Here is a 16,392-nt window from a genome sequence, read left to right on the forward strand (position 1 = left end):
ACTAATTGAGAAAATGCCTTACAGTTGGATCTCATGGAGGCATTTCCTCAACTGAAGCTCCTTTCTCTGTGATAACTCCAGCTGTGTCAAGTTGACCAGCCAGTACAGTTAGATCTGGAAGTTGCTGTACGTAGTTGGTGAACTGACATCAGCAAAGTGGCACAGTCTAGCTGTGAGTTTTTATTTGGACTTAGAATGTGTTCTCTGTGTCTGGGTAACTTCTGGGCCATACGATCTTCTCAAGAAGCAAGAATACATTTTGTTTGCTCTTATCTCTCTGGCTCCTTCCTTGAGCCAGGCACTGTTTGGAGTTCTTTTGCCATATTACGTCATTTCAGGGTCACCATTCTCTGGGGCTAGCTCTGTTGTCCCTCCCCCCTCCAATTCCCCACTTTATAAATGTGGAGGCAGAACCTTCCAGCCTTTGGCTCCTCGGCAGAGCTCGGCTCTCTCACTTCATCCTTTTCTGAGGTGACCGTGGACCTGGTCAGGACATCTTGCAGGTACCAGTGGGATACAGCAGGTGTCCATAGGCAGAGTGTCTGAGTGGGGGAGGCTCACCGCAAGAATGAGGCCCGCCTGGAGGTGAGCAGTGTGTGCGTGGGAAGACAGATCAGGCGCCGTGGGACTGCATGTGTTTATACAGCCTGTCCTGGACAGGCAGGGAGCCCTGGACCATCTTGGGTAAACATCCGGACACTTGTCAGTTCAGTGGAGGACAGAGGCAAACCAGGGGCCAGCCGCCAGTGCCTTTCTTTACCTCGAGTGACGCCGGTGGATGAAGGAGGAGGTGCCACGGAGCTGACATTTACTGTACACTTAGCATGTGCCCGGCCATTTGCAGACAGTGTCTCAGCACATTGTGTGGTCTGGTTTATTATTTTACTTCGCTAATGTAGAAACCAAATCATATGAGTCGTGCTGATAACCTAATTCCATTGAAAACCACAGCGTTTGGTTTTCTGGGAGTCTGTTTGTGTGTGTGTGTGTGTGTGTGTGTGTGTTGCTATAACAAAAATAACCTAGACTAGGTCATTTATTAAGAGTAGAGGTTTATTTGTCCTGGAGGCTGGAAAGGTCAAGAACACAGTGCTTGTACCTTAGACGACCTTCTTGCCATTTCATCTATGATCCAGGGCATTGAATCCCAGAGGGTGAGAGGACTGAATCTCAGGTCTCACTGGCTAGACCAGACTGACCTTGAACTCACAGAGATCCGCCTGCCTCTGCCTTCCAAGTGCTGGGATTCAAGGCATGTGCCACCACCACACTTGGTCCTCTCTTCCTCTTCTAACAAAGCTGCTAATGCCACCACGAAAACCTGACCACACTCATGGCCACATGGAGTCCCAGTGACCTCCCAAAGACCACACACATCCTTACACTAACGTGAGTCTGGGGTATAAGTTTCTAGCACACAGACTTTGGGGACACATTTAAACCACAGCAGAGGATGAATATATAAAGTGCGGCTCGGACAGTATCCTCAAGCCTACCTCAGTGGCACTACTTTCCAGGCAAACTTAATTCCTTCTAAACCTTATGCAGCACCATCAGCCCCCACCTCAGAGATCCCTCCATCTGCCCACTCTGATTCTTGCTATGGACTCTCTCCCTGGTTTACTGTTTCCCCTCAAAACAGTAAAATCGGTTTTGATCATTTACTTAAGTATCGCGGCAAGTAAGGGTTCTGTCACAGACCTTCATCCCAAGCTGCCTCTGTCACAGGATTAGGGACAGGCCCAGCCGGGGCGACTGTCAGATGCAGGCCAGTCTGGTCTACATAGAGTGATCTGACAGGGGTGACTGTCAAATGCAGCTCTCCTTTCTGAAGCTTCCCGTCACCTCTTTCTTCCCACCAGGAAAAAGATGTCACTGGCCCTGGCAGCCTAGGCATGTGGACTGTGTGTCAGGCCGGCTTGGTGATTTGAAGTCCTCAAAAATTGGGGTTTAGTTGTCATTCTAATCCCTGGGTCTGAAGTGGGGTGGTGGTGAGTTTGAGGCTGTGTTGGGTTACAGTGTGAGACCCTACCTCAAAAAAAAAAAGAAAGAAAAAAGGAGTAGGTGGAGTTTAGATTTCATCCCACCTATCGTGAGGTGGGCAGAAATTGTAGCCCAGGGATGAGAAAGTCTGCCCCCAGAGACTCACAGGATAGTCTAGGGAAAGCTGCCATTTAGATGAAGGGACAGAAGGCCAGGTCTCCCTGTGTTGGCGGCTTGGGACAAGGTCAGGGAAGGACAGAGAGGTGAAGGCCATGGATTCCCCCAGATGTCACAGAGTGCTCAGGAATTCAAAAACAGCCCTCCACAGGAGCCGCAGCACAGGTCCCCTAGAGACGCAGGCACTGGGCAATCAGTGAAAGCCTTCTGCTCTCCGCTTCCCAGCCCTGAGGCTTACCATGCTCCCCCACATTTCCCCTGGCTACTGTTGCCTTTCAGTCCCACAGAGAGACCACCAGGGCAGTGACGGAGCTGGGGGGTCACATTTGATCTAGCAGTGTGCACGGACCTGGATGCCACCTGGACGTGTCCTCTGGTGCCTTCAAGGAAACACCTCAAGCTGAGAGAGGTGACATTGGTGCCAGTTTTGCTGGAGAATATTCAGGTCCCATCCAAGTCTGTCTCTGAGGCAGGAGATGGGCAATTGCACGCCATTCTTGAATAGTCCTGTTCTAGCCGAGGACTTGGAAATATCACCAAGTAGATTGATTTGGTCCAAGCTAACTCCAACTCCAGAATGTGACACAGAATCACAGGAGGGCAAAGGGAAGCCAGAGTGGAGAGGAAGTCTATTGAGGGTAAGGGACTGTGTGACATGGACCCTCCTCCCCAGGTAAGGATCAGAAGTTTGAGGTGTCGTAACAGGGCTGGAGGAGCCAGTGCAGACCCATGACAGGGGGGCCAGGGCTGCCCGATACCCTGAGGCCTGGCATGTCACCAGCTGAACATCACTATAGGTTAGGGCTGGCTTGGTGAGAAGCCTGTGGAACCAGTCCCTGTCCTCTGTGCGTTTCAGGAGACCCCCACATATGTCACACACATATGTCACACACACACACGTGTGTGTAGAACAAGGTAGTTGAGACCCATCGAAAGTACAGTGAAACTACGGGATGGCAGAGAAGCCACCCAGCCCCAGCCTCTGAAATAGAACATTCCAGAAGGTTCAGTGAGAAGCACTCTTGTGGCCCTGGGGACCCGTGGCTTTGCCACTCCCTCTGCTGGCCAATCTCCTGTTCTGAGTGTCAATGGCTTAGTACATTGAATATGAGCAGCATGAGTCACAGACCACAGGGTGTTTACTTCTGCCTCTGGCCTGTCCCTAAGCATTGGGTCTGAGTGGTGTCCACTTGATGACCTGGGGTCCATGCAGCCTCTGCTGCCATTACTAATGCTCTGACGTTTCCCTGTCCGCTCCTGGTGACTATGGTAGCTTCCTCCAAGGGGATATGTTAGGGAGGGGAACTGGGGAAGTTCCAGATCTGCCAGTGATGAACAGCACCCAGAAACGGTGTCTGGTCCATGCAGGCATCTGGTCATTGATTGAGTTGTATCAGATGATGGAGAACATTTTCAGGGACTTGCCTAAGCCTTTGAAAGGAGGGTGCTTCCTACCTCAGAGCACAGTTAATCATGACCTCCCCACCCCCACCCCAGTCCTCCTGGTCCTGGTCCTCTTGTATGCCCCCAGGTCGGCCGCTGCTGTTTCTCTCTGGAAGCTGTTGTGTGGACACGTGGGAACGCAGAGGAAGGAGATAGGCTTTAGATACCTGGTGGCCTAGAAGTCAGTATGCAGCACTCTCTGAAGTGTTCTGGAAGTTGTTAGGTTGAGTGGAGCTAGCTGGCTAGTCACCTTTGGCCTAGGAGACTACCCGGAATTGGGAGTTGAGGAGACTCTTGTGTCTGGGGCTGACCCAGAGGGAACTGCAGAGGTTAGGACCAGTTCAGTGACAGAACTCCGATGAGGAGAGTCCCTTGGTTGCAGCATAAGCTGCCTTGTTTGCTAGCTGTGTGTTTGCTGTGGAGTGATGGATTGGCTGTTAGATGTAGAATTAGCAAGTATAATGTTAACTCTAAGCATGGTGCCTAGATAGTAATTACAGGGGGGCAGGTGGGACAGGCCAGGTGTCACCAACCAGACAGCCTGATGACATTGGAATCACAGCATCACAGGAAAGTCATGGGCCAGCTTTGTCAGGATGCCTTCCTAGAGCGGAGACAGGAGGCAGATGAGAAGGGAGGGGGTGACACCCTAGTGAGCCCTGATTTTTTCCAGCTAGGCTGGGTCAGGAGAGGGGGCTCTCCATCTTGGCAGGGATGGAGAGAGGGGACAAGCTTCCTGGGCTCTCTCTGCTCTGTCCTTTGCCACCAGGCTGATTGCTCCTTTGGAAGAGAAGAAAGCTTGTCCCTAATTGCCCATTATGCAATTGCAAATTGGCTCTGGAACTGGGCTGAGCAGAGCCAAGCCCTAGAGGGGAGGGGAACCCCAAGCTGGGTGACTACAGAGCATTTTGGGGACCCAAAAGGGGGTTTGGGAATGTCGTCTATGTGAGTATCCCAGGCAGAGACACCCTTCCCAGAACACTCCATTTGGTAGCTCCCCATAGTACCTAACTGTTGCGGAGACCTGGGACCTCCTCCTCACCCCAGCTGTATGACCTTAGGCTGGGTATCTGTCGTCTCTGTGCCTCTAAGAGGGTTTGCTGGAATGACTACTTTAGAACCTGCTGGGCTCAGAACCGAGTCACCCCTTGGGCAGTAGCTTTTGTTGCTGTTCCAGATGCCATTGCTGGCAACAACAGCGGTCTCTGTGATCCTCAGGTTAAACCAGGAGTACATTCCAGCAGTCTGTGCTGTGTCTCTGTGGCCCGACCATTCCTGTGTGGTCACGGTAGCACCCAGCATCACTGCAGGTGTCCTGGGAGTGCCTTTCTTGGGAGGTAGCACTTGATTCTGATGTGTCTCTTCCTGGGTCCTCCCATTCATTCCTGCCAGACCCGGTACCCAGGTGAGCCTACTTGTCCAGAGCCACACAGCAGTCAATCACAGGACCCACTGCATGGTTATATAGCTCTTCCTTCTCCAAGACTGGGGAAGCATTTGGAAGCTGAGCCTGGTACTGGCTCTCCTTTCTTTGAGCCTAGTACTCCCCCAAACTCCAGTGCTTGGGGACCACTCTGAGCCAATACAAGCTCTCTCTCCCCTGCACTTAGGAGGAATCAGCCCCTCCAACGCCTTTCCTTCTGGGCTCTTCTCTACCCACCGTGATCGTGTGTGATGATGGTGGTGGTGGGTGGGGTGTTGGGGACCTGGTGGGATGTGGAGCCTGGGTGGGCTTCCTGAGGCAGACATTCCTGGTCACCAAGGCAACAGCAGCTCAGGAACTCCTTGGACTGAGGATCCACTCTGATTGGCTGGGTGGGACTGACAGTGTGGCTGGGGGGCGGGGGAGGGGGGATCAGCCTTTCCTCCTGAAGTGGAAGCCCTGCATCTGCATTGTGGTTGGGATGGGTGGGGATGGAGGCAGATCGGAGACACAGACGTTTGGAGCCACACAGACTGGGCTCTGAGTCCTTCTGGCCTAGCAATCAGAGCAGGTCTCTACCCTTACAGGTCAGCAAAATTGGGGGTCACTGACAACACTTATTCTGAGGTGTATGGGGATCAAATAAACAGCATCAGTTCTCAACACGTTGTCCCTTTCTTTCACACCAGTCTCTTCTCACCAGAAGCTGCAACTGTGGGATTCTTTATTATTATTATTATTATTATTATTATTATATCAGCAGTTCAAAGCAATATTTATTTATTTATTTATTTATTTATTTTTAACAGTTATAACCTCATTTATTTTCTTTCTGTAAGCTCTCGGGTGTTTATTCCTCTTTTCAGTCTGGGGTATTGCTTCCAATACTTACTTAATGTCTGTCTGTCTTTCTTTCTTTCTTTCTTTCTTTTGATTGGATATTTTCTTTACTTACGTTTCAAATGTTTTCTCCTTTCTGGGTCTCCCCTTCAGAAACCCTCTCTCCTGTCCCCCCTCTCCCTGCCTCTATGAGGGTGCTCCCCCACCCACCCACTCCCATTCTCCCACCCTGGCATTCCCCTATACTGAGGCATCAAACACCCTCAGGCCCAACGGCCTCTCCCCCCACTGATGTCCAACAAGGCCATCCTCTGCCACATAAGTGGTCAGCGCCATGGGTCGCTCCATGTGTACTCTTTGGTTGGTGGTCCAGTCCCCAGGAGCTCCAGCGGGTCTGGCCTGTTGACATTGTTGCTCCCTCCATGGGGCTGCAAAGCCCCTTAGCTCCTTCAGTCCCTTCTCCAACTCCTCCATTAGCCCCTACACCTCCCCCCCCCACCGCCCCAGCTCAGTCCAGTGGTTGGCTGTGAGCTTCCTCCTCTTTCTTTGTCAGGCTCTGTCAGAGACTCTCAGGAGACAGCTATATCAGGCTTCCATCAGCAAGCACTTCCCAGCATCCACAATAGTGTCCGGGTTTGGTGGCTGTATATGGGATGGATCCCTAGCTGGAACAATCTCTGGATGGCCTTTCCTTCAGTCTCTGCTCCCTCCACACTTTGTCTCCATATTTCCTCCTGTGAGTATTTTGTTCACCCTTCTAAAAAGCACTGAAGCATCCACACTTTGGTCTTCCTTCTTCTTAGGCTTCATGTGGTCTGTGAATTGAATCTTGGGTATCCCAAAATTCTGGGCTAATATGCACTTATCAGTGAGTGCATACTGTGTGTGTTCTTTTGGGACTGAGTTACCTCACTCAGGATGGTATTTTCAAGTTTCATCCATTTGCCTGCGAATTTCATGAAGTCGTTGTTATTAGCTGAGTATTATTCCATTGTGTAAATGTACCACATTTTCTGTATCCATTCCTCTGTTGAGGGACATCTGGGTTGTTTCCAGCTTATGGCTGCTTTGAACAGAGTGGAGCATGTGTCCTAATTACGTGTTGGAGCATCGTCTGGATTCTTATCTATGGCTAATAAAGGCACTCACAGACTGCGGATGTAGCTCATTTAGTAGAGTGCTGGCCTTGTATGGGCAAAGCCCGTGCTCCATCCCCAGCACCACATAAAACAGGCCTGGTGACACCCGGGCTGGTGATCTGATCATAGCACTCAGGAGGAAGAGGAAGGAGGACCAGAAGTTCACGATCACCCTGGGCTACCCTGTCTCAAAACAGAACAAGTAAAGCCCAAGCTGGTGGCTTATGCCTGTCATAAGCCCTTGGACCGATGGACAGACACACAGACACACACACCACACACTCTGCTCACTAAATAAATGTAAAATTAAAAACAGTATATACCCAAATGAACATCTAAAAAACCAAGAGTCAGGCCCAGGAATGTCCCGTCACTCATCTAAGTCCTGGAGGTGGCGAGTGACAGAGTCAGGATTTAAAATGCAGGCTGTCAGTAGCCCGCGTACATTACATACTTGTCTGCTATGCTGTCTTGTTTTCTGGTGTCCTACGAGCTATGTGCCTATCTCATACATGTATGATATGTGTCTGTGAGAAAACATGAAATCAGATGGGGTGTCTTCTCGCCCCAGAAGCCCATAGTGTGGCTGGGTATGCAGTAGGCAAATGTGTTTATTACTGGAGCTATGGATGTCCTATGTCCTGCATGTGGGACGGGAGGAAGCTTCGATATGATAACTCAGGAGTGGCCCAGAGGGTGCTGGAGCCCAAATCTCAGAATGCCCAGGGCTGCAGGGTATCATTGGAAGGAGCTTGTTTTGAGCCTAGATCCCATCTTCCAAGTGGGACCCAGTGGCCCATCTCCTGTTTCCACGTGACCATATTCTTGTCCTGTGGGGTTTCTGGAACGCTCTTGGTATGTGGGAATGGAGAGAAGAGGCTGCAAAGCTTGGAAGAGCCCAAGCTAAGCTCTTTCTTCTGAACTGGGCATGGGGGCCACTGAGGTGACCAGAGCCTGACCCTGTGACACTCCCTGCTCTGGTAGCAAGCAGATGGGTCTCTGAGTCATCTCTAGCAGTGCCATGGTGTCTGATGGATGGCTGTGCAATGGATGGATGACAAGAGGAACTTTCAGGATCTGATGGTAGCTGAGCTAGCGTGGGTACCTATGCTGTGTGTGGTACCGCCACCCATCTTCTCTACCAACAGCAGCTCTCTCCCTTTGGGAACTCACTCCATGTTAGTAGTTAGGCTGTCAACCACAGTATTGGACCCCACTCCACTGTCAGAGCAGGGCACATGGAACAGGCCTGGCGACCTGAGTTCTCCCCTGGACTTTATCATTAACCCCGGGCAGGGAGATTGGTCTTATGCTGGCACAAGTGAGTTTGGCTGGCTCCCCTACTGGAAAAGGTGTGTGATCTCAGGAGGTGGGGGTGAGAGAGGGTAGCACTCCTGGGGGGCTGGCAGGTGTCAGCACAGGGGAAGCATTTCCCAACAGCATCATCTGAAGAAGGTCTGGATCGATCATGCCCTACCTGATGCCTGATCCCTCTGCCCCATCCGGGCAACACCATCAAGTTTACTTACTGCCTTGCAGAAAGCCAGCTAGAGTTGAGATTATGTCATTTTCAAACCTGAGGGTCCCAAAGATGGAGGCTCCCCCAAGGCCCTGTGTGGGAAGGGCTCTTGGCATGCGCAGCCATGTCAGACAGCTGGTGGCAGGGTCGTGCTAGCAAGCTTGCAGAAGATGATGTCTGGGCGGCAGAGCGTGAGCACGTGAGCGCTCATTCACTTGCCTGTCCATTCAGGCAGTACCAGGCCGCATTCCAAACAGTTTACAAAGAACTGATTATCCTCCCAGCAAGCCAGGACAGTGGATACTGTTATTTTGACACTTTGTAAGTATGAGAATGGGCCCCACATGCTTAAACTGCTCACTCCGGGTCACACAGCTAAATTTGAACTCCACATAGCGTGGCTTCTCCTCCCGGCCCCCCAAGTTTCTGTTCTTAAACAAGAGTGGGGTGTGAGTGGACCCAGTCCAGCCCAGAGTTCTGTCCATGTCTCCTAGCCTGGGGGGTGTGGGGAATGAGGCTGCCATGCTCATGGCTGTGATGTGGTCCTGCAGCTCTGGAGCCCCAGCCTGGTCTGATTGATAGGGAAGAAAGACAGAGAGCTGACCCTATGGATTCTCTCGGATGGAGGGCAGGACAGTGGGGTGCTGTCCTAGTCACTCCCTAGCCTAGGCAGATGTGGAGCTGGTGCCAGGCTCCTGCCAGGCACCCTGGCATCCTGCAGGCTGTGATGTGATAATCTCCTGTGGTGAGTGATGGGCTTTGGCTAGGCCCTGCTGAGCCCTCGGCAGGAGGCTGGTGACTTTAAGAAGCCCTGGCTGGTAGCCCAGTTCTGGGAAGTTTTCAGAGACTCCAACCAGGGAAGCCCTGAGCAGGCGGGAGGGGAAGTGTGCACTGAACGATGCTGTGTGTGCAAACGGGAGAACACAGGAGCCCCGGAGACCTTGTGCCAGAGCCAGGCCTTGGCCTGCCCTCCAAGCCCAGGCACCTCCCGCGTGTTTTTCTCCTCTCATTCAAAGGCTAAATCCCTGTTTACAAGGGAGAGGTGGAGGCTCAGCCAGAGAAGACTTCCCTGAGCCCATCTGCCAGGCTCCATGTCCAGGGCTCTGTAGGGCCTCGTGGATCTCGCCTGGTTGGCCTGTCTCTAACCTGAAGGGTTTCTGGAAGACATGCCAGAAAGGGGCAGGGGGCCCTCAGTTTTCCCAGCCCAATCTCAAACATCTTTTCTCTTGTTATCACTAATTACAGAGAAGGTCGCCCCCCCCCCGTGACAATAACGGGTGCTTTTGCATTTGTGGAGGGGGACACAGAAGCCCAGGGATCCATACTTAGGTGGCCTGTGAGGTTGGGGCTGAGGGCTGAGGTTTCCACTGATCCTCATTGACTGGAGCGAGGATACCAGGACAGCCAGGCGTGGGAGCTTCAGTAATAGGAGCCACTAGGCTTTGGAGCAGAAGAGACTCTGTAGCCTCAGCCCTGGAAGTTAGGGCTTTGCTAAACGAGGAGCCACAAGGAGTGACAAGAGGAGTAGCTTAAGGGAAGGTCTGGACCCAGGGAGGGAGACAGTGTCCCTGAGGGGACAGTGTACCAGTCCCACATGGGTAAGAGGGCTTGATTACGGCTCCTTATCAAGAGCAGGCCAGCCAGCTTTCTACAAAGTGGCCTGATCTGGACTTCCTGAGGACACAAATGGGGGACCCACTGCGGGCTTAAGAAACAGTGAGAAAGGCTGGAGAGATGGCTCAACGGTTAGTAAGAGCACTGGCTGCTCCTCTAGAGGACATGGGTTCAATTCCCAGAACCTACATGACAGCTCCAATTTGAGGGGATCCATCTTACCATCACCAGGCATGCATGTGGTACACACATCTGTACATATAGGGAACATAGCCATACACGTAAAATAAAACACATAAATCATTTTTAAAGAAGGAAGGAAGGAAGAAAACAGCTTGCAAGAGAGATACTGGAGGTGGGATGCCACCTCCAGCAGACTAGGTCTCTCCTCTGCCTGGCCACCTCCATGCTAAAAGCTTGCCTGTCTCCTCCTATTTCCTGTCTAGAGCCCAGTGCTCAGAGCAGCTGTCTGCGTGGGCACATGTGGTTCACCCTCTTGGCTCTTGAGTCCAAGCTTCCCACTTCCTGCCTTGGGTTATTTTGCTGAGGTATGAAGAATCCATAAGCTCAAACCTGGTGGGAGTAAGTAACCAGGATGGCCTCTGCGGTTCACGGTGACGTCTCCCCCTCGTCCTCATGTGGCTGGAGTCCTTCCTTGGACTACGCCAGTGATGTTTAAACTTCACTTTCCTAAAGCCCTCAAAGGCAGCCACACCTGACCCACCCGGTCCTTTTGCCCTCAGAACCTCTATGAGGAAGGAGCTGCTGCCCTCCTGGGTAGAGGGCGAAACTGAGGTTCTGAGAGTGGCAGGGTTCCACCAGTGAAGTGGCTCGTAAGCAGCTAAACCAGAGTGGCTTTAACATTCACCTTCTTGCCCTATCCCAGTCTCCGGGTGATCCAACCACTAAGAGGGTACTGACCCGACGTGGGAATGCTAAAGCCAGTGGCCAGCATCACAGAGCCCTGACTGGGACAGGGTTGAGGGGGGCACATACTGCACTCAGCAGGAAGTAGAGTCTAGGTGTGAGGAACAAAGACCACCTGGCTGGCTCAAAGTTGGCTCAGCTTTGAGTGCTTAGCATTGGTGGCTGAGACTCGGGCATCATGGGAAGGAAGCGCAGGCTGCTTGGCTGAGGGTCTGTTCCCCGTCTGTATCTCTGGATCTGCTGCCCCAGAGTTGGGCTTCCTCCCAGAGCCTCAGTTCCCTTAATGTAGCATGCAGGGTCTCCCCATCGTACTGCCACACCTTCTTAAACTCTCTTTCTCTTGCCTCCGGATCCTTGCCTTTCAGAGGGACCGAAGTATATCCTGGTCTTTCTGGTCTCGAATGATGTGTGGCCATCTTCTCGCTACACCTGCCGGACCCCTCCCTGCTGTCCTCTCTTGCACACTGTTAGTTCAGGAACTCAGACCGGAGTCATGTTGCCTGGGTTTAGATCCCAAACCCCACCCCTGAGGGTTGGACGATCGATCCAGCCTTCTGTGCCTTAGTTCCCTCACCCCCCAAAGAGAATCAGTAACGAGACAAATCGCTGTTTTTGTGAGGATTGAATTGAGAAGCATTTAAAGAACTTGGCTTGTAGCGTTTGGCTGGTATACAGCAAGCACTAAATAAATGTTTGATGTGTTGATTAGAGAGAGCCACGTTGTTCATTTCTCCTCTACACCACAATTCCTGCTGCTGAGAGTGAGGACTGTGTCTTGTTCAATGGTTTATTTTCAGTAGGGGGGTTCATTTCCTGAGTTGGCGCAGGTGCAGGATGACTGACTGAATGAATGAGTGTGAATGAATGAATGAATGAATGAGCGAGCAGATAAATACCAGCGTCTTGTGCTTCGAGGAGGTTCTAAGGAACTTTGAGTGGTGTTGGCAAGACAGATCTATCTGACTGTAAGGAGCCCTGCCATCTCTCTATTCCCAGCAGCCTCTATGGTGAGCCCATTCCACCTACCCTGGGTACCAGGAACCTCTCCGCCTGGACGCAGCTTCCTGTAACCCCAGTGTGACCACAGCAGTGTCTGGTGCTGATCGGCCTTGCTCCCAGATCTATTCCAGCCTCAGGGCACGGGGGTTGGGGGGTAGTGGGAGGGGGGCAGTATGAGTTTTTCCCTGCGCTCAGCAGCTCTTCCTCCTAGGCCCGCAGCATCAAATCCAGCCTGGTTTTTTTTTCCACCACCCACTCATTTTCCACACCCTCACGAGTAGAAATGTCCCCAATGGCCCTCCCACTGCCCAAGCCTCCCTGCCTTAGCTGGGGTGGGCTGCTGACATAGCACTTCTCCTGCAAGCCTTTCTGAGCCCCTGTGTGCCCTGAGTGGCTGTGCCCAGTCTTAAGCGGGGGGAGGTACAGTGTTACCCCCAACAGAGGTCATTGAGGCCTGAGGGATAAGCCTGCTGGATACCCCACAGTGGTGAGGGCCAGCAGTGGCTTTACCCTCTGGTCTAGTAGGGCAGATCACAATGGCCACGAATGTGAGCAGGCACACAGGCATACACATAAATAAAAGAAAAAGGCATCTTTTTTAGAAATTAAAAAAAAATTCGCCAGGCGGTGGTGGCCCATGCCTTTGATCCCAGCACTTGGGAGGCAAAGACAGGCAGATTTCTGAGTTCGAGGCCAGCCTGGTCTACAAAGTGAATTCCAGGACAGCCAGGGCTATACAGAGAAACCCTGTCTTGAAAAACCAACCCCCCTCCCAAAAAAAAAGCCAGGCAGTGGTGGTGGCGCACACCTTTAATCCCAGCACTCGGGAGACAGAGGCAGGCGGATCTGTATGACTTTGAGGCCAGCCTGGTCTACAGGGCAAGTTCCAGGACAGCTAGGGATACATAGAAGAGAGACCCTGTCTTGAAAAACAAAACAGGGCTGGTGAGATGGCTCATTGGTTAAGAGCACCCGACTGTTCTTCCGAAGGTCTGGAGTTCAAATCCCAGCAACCACATGGTGGCTCACAACCATCCATAATGAGATTTGACTCCCTCTTCTGGAGTGTCTGAAGACAGCTACAGTGTACTTACATATAATAAATAAATAAATCTTTTTAAAAAAAAAAGCAAAACAAAATTTTTTTTTTTTTAATTTGCTGGGGCCGGGCACTGAAGGGATGACTCGGCAGTTAAGAGCACTGACTGCTCTTCCAGAGGTCCAGAGTTCAATTCCCAACAACCACATGGTGGCTCACAGCCATCTGTAATGGGATCTGATGCCCTCTTCTGGTGTGTCTGAAGACAGTGACAGCGTACTCATATAAATAAATAAATAAATTTTTAAAAAGTTCTTTTGAGACAGGGTCTTGTGGCTCAGGCCAGTCTTGAACTTGCTACCTCTGAGGATGATCCTCTGCCTCTACTTTCTGAGTGCATCCCACATCCACCAGTTTATGTGGTGATGCACAGCACCCTGGAGTGCAGACAAAGCCTTTTACCAACTGGGTTACATCCGCAGCCCCAGTTTAACACATTTAAGTTGCCACACGCGTCTGATGGCTTCTCTTCTGGACCCTATGAGCCCGTTCAGTTCTTCAAAGAGCAACCGTTGACAGCTTTACGCTCTGGGTTTCAGCCTCTGCTGTGTGGCCTGCCCTGGGCAAGGACAGCCAACTGATCGCCAGGAAACAGCTCACCCATCTTTGTCAAACTTAACAGGCCAAATCTTCACACCCAAAGGACTCGGGCCCTGTTTAGACCCCACCAGGTCCCTCCCCATTTCTTTTCTATGGGGGGTGTGTCATCTGCACAGGATAAAACTCTTAGGTGACAGCCGGATGTGTTCTGACAAGCACACACATATATGTGACACTTCCAGAATGTTCCTCTTTTCCAGTCTTGCTCCATTCTAGGAAGTCTGAGGTTACCGCTCACCAGAACATCAGTCACCATCGATTCCTTGGCCTGACTTCAATCTTCACGTGAATCATTTTCCCACATTTGACAGAGAGGCTCCTAGTAGGAGGCGTCTTTTCTCTTTGGAACGTGTCATGGCGCCAGCATGGTGAGAAGGAGCCACCAAGCCTGGGCCTCAGAAGGGAGGCCAGGAGGAGTGAAGCCGGGCTGTGAAGCCCTGTGGATGTGTGGCCTGTCACTGGAGGCGTCTATCCTCCAGCTCCATGAGAATGGGGACGGAGCAGTGTTCCTGTGTTTCTGTTTTGTTATTACAAAGAAAAGTTTCAAAATATTGATTTCTCATATTTAAAATGCCATGCTGGTATTTTAAAAACGTTGACCTGTCTCAGGGCCAGATTTGACCAGCTGGCAGTGCGCATGCGAGAGCCTCCAGGCAGCACTGGCAGGAACAGCTAGCTGATGTTTGGTCTGGCCCTTCTTTTTTCTCAGGTCCTTGTCCTGCGAATTCATTTAATCCTTGTAATGATTTCTAATAAATCCTTCTTATAATTGAGCAGGTTTAGCCACAGGCAGGGATTAAGCGCCTGGCCCGGGCTATAGACGGAGTCCCGGGGTGAGCAATGATTTGAACCCAACTGGTTCAAGGGACTGGCTTCCTAACCATTACCTGTACTCCTTTCAGGGTTCAGGGAAGATGGCAATGCCACCTGAGGGGCAGCTTTGCCAGCCAGTGAGGTACTGTTTCCCTGGAGAGACCTGTGCCCTGCCCACTGAGACTTCCCTAGCATGGACCAATTTTTCATGTGGGTGCTTTCTTAGCAGGCGGGTGATGGGACCCCAACTTTAATAGTGCCAGAATGGCAGCCAGTGAGGTGAGGTGAGGAAGTTGGAAGACTGGTAGATGTCTGATGAGGGGTTGTGGGAGGTATGAGGTGTGGCCCAGCCCAGGATGGCGAGGGTGGAATCACACAGGGCCAGGATGGGTTGCTGCCTTGGGGTGCTACCCCCACTTCCTGGGGATGTGTCCAGACATGCCTGCTACCTGAAGAAGCAGAGGATAAGGATCACTGGCAGGGCAACCTCCTGCGTTCCAGGGGCGAGGCCAGGGAGTGCTCAGCTGGAGTCCCATCCCGACTCTCTGGAGTCCTTGTTGCAGGGTCTGTGGGTCCAGGGGTGGGGTGGGGGGTTGGGGTGGGGAGAAAAACATCTGTAGTCTCCAGTGTTTTGAAGATGATAGGATAGAAGGGCCAGCAGATGTATCCAGACCCCCCCCCCTTGTGGCTGTAGCCTGCCTGCAAACCCCTGCGTGGGTATGCAGTGGGTGCTAAATAAGTGCCTACTGTTTTGTTTTGTTTTTAAGCTGAATTTCCCAGTTTGCATCCCACTTTTGAGATGTGTGATGTTATCACCACCCAGAGGAGTTGTTGTTGTTAATTATTGGTTTTACAAGACAGGGCTTCTCTATATAACCCTAGCTGTCCTAGAACTCACTTTGCAGACCGGGCTAGCCTTGAACTCAGAAGTCCGCCTGTTTCTACTAACCATGTGCTGGAATCAAAGGTGTGCACCGCCATGCCTGGATTCTTTGCCCAGAGTTCTAAGAGGTACAGGGTCACACAGCTAGAGGTGGTAGCTGTGTGAGAAATAAGTGTACAGGCTACTCAGTGCCAGCCTGGGGCATGTCCAGAGGCTAGGCCAGGGGGCTCTGCCTCTCAGTCAACTGTGACGCAGTGCTGTGCACCGATTCTGTGTCCTGGGAAAGACCTTATGCTGGCTGTGTCCCCTCACTCTGAAGTTTCTGGAGTCTCAGTTTCTCAGTGAAATGGAAAGAGCGTTGTCTATCCTGATGGGTTGTGAGGAAGGCCCAGCTTAAAGTACGTACCCACAGAACCTCTGTGAGGTGGCTGTGAAATTGCACTGGCCTTCTAAGGCCAGGTCACAGATAGGTCCCCAATCTAGCTCGGTGGAGCTTGATGGACATTCCAGAATTCCCCATAAAAAGAGACACTCAGCCTCATCGGTCCCTTTTTGTATGCTTCAGACAGGGTATCCTATGGTTAGTCCAGGCTAACTTCCAGTTCTGTGTAGCTGAGGCTATCCTTGAGTTCTCATCCTCCCGGGCCATCCTTCCTAGGACAACTTTTTATTTTGGATGCTGGCTGAATTTTGTGTTAAATTACTTTATTTTAAGCCTATGACCTGTTTTGTCTGTATGTATGCCTGTGTACCACATGTGTATCTGGTGCCTGCAGATGCCAGAGGAGGGCTTCGATCCCCTGGAACTGGAGGTACAGAGATGGTAACGAGCTACCCTGTGGGTGCTGGGAATCAAACCTGGGTCCTCTACAGCAGCAGCCCCCGAACTCTGTTTCTCTCTCCTCTCCTCTCCTCTCCTCTCCTCTCCTCTCC

The 16,392-nt window shown here is 51.6% G+C and overlaps 1 protein-coding gene across 2 annotated transcripts in view; it reads left to right on the forward strand.

The window, feature by feature from the left end:
• Positions 1-16,392, forward strand: part of Ece1 (endothelin converting enzyme 1) — a 104,393-nt gene that overhangs the window by 26,250 nt on the left and 61,751 nt on the right. The gene's annotated exons all lie outside the window — the stretch shown is intronic.

Source organism: Mus caroli, chromosome 4 (genome assembly GCF_900094665.2).
Source record: "Mus caroli chromosome 4, CAROLI_EIJ_v1.1, whole genome shotgun sequence".
NCBI lineage: Eukaryota > Metazoa > Chordata > Mammalia > Rodentia > Muridae > Mus > Mus caroli.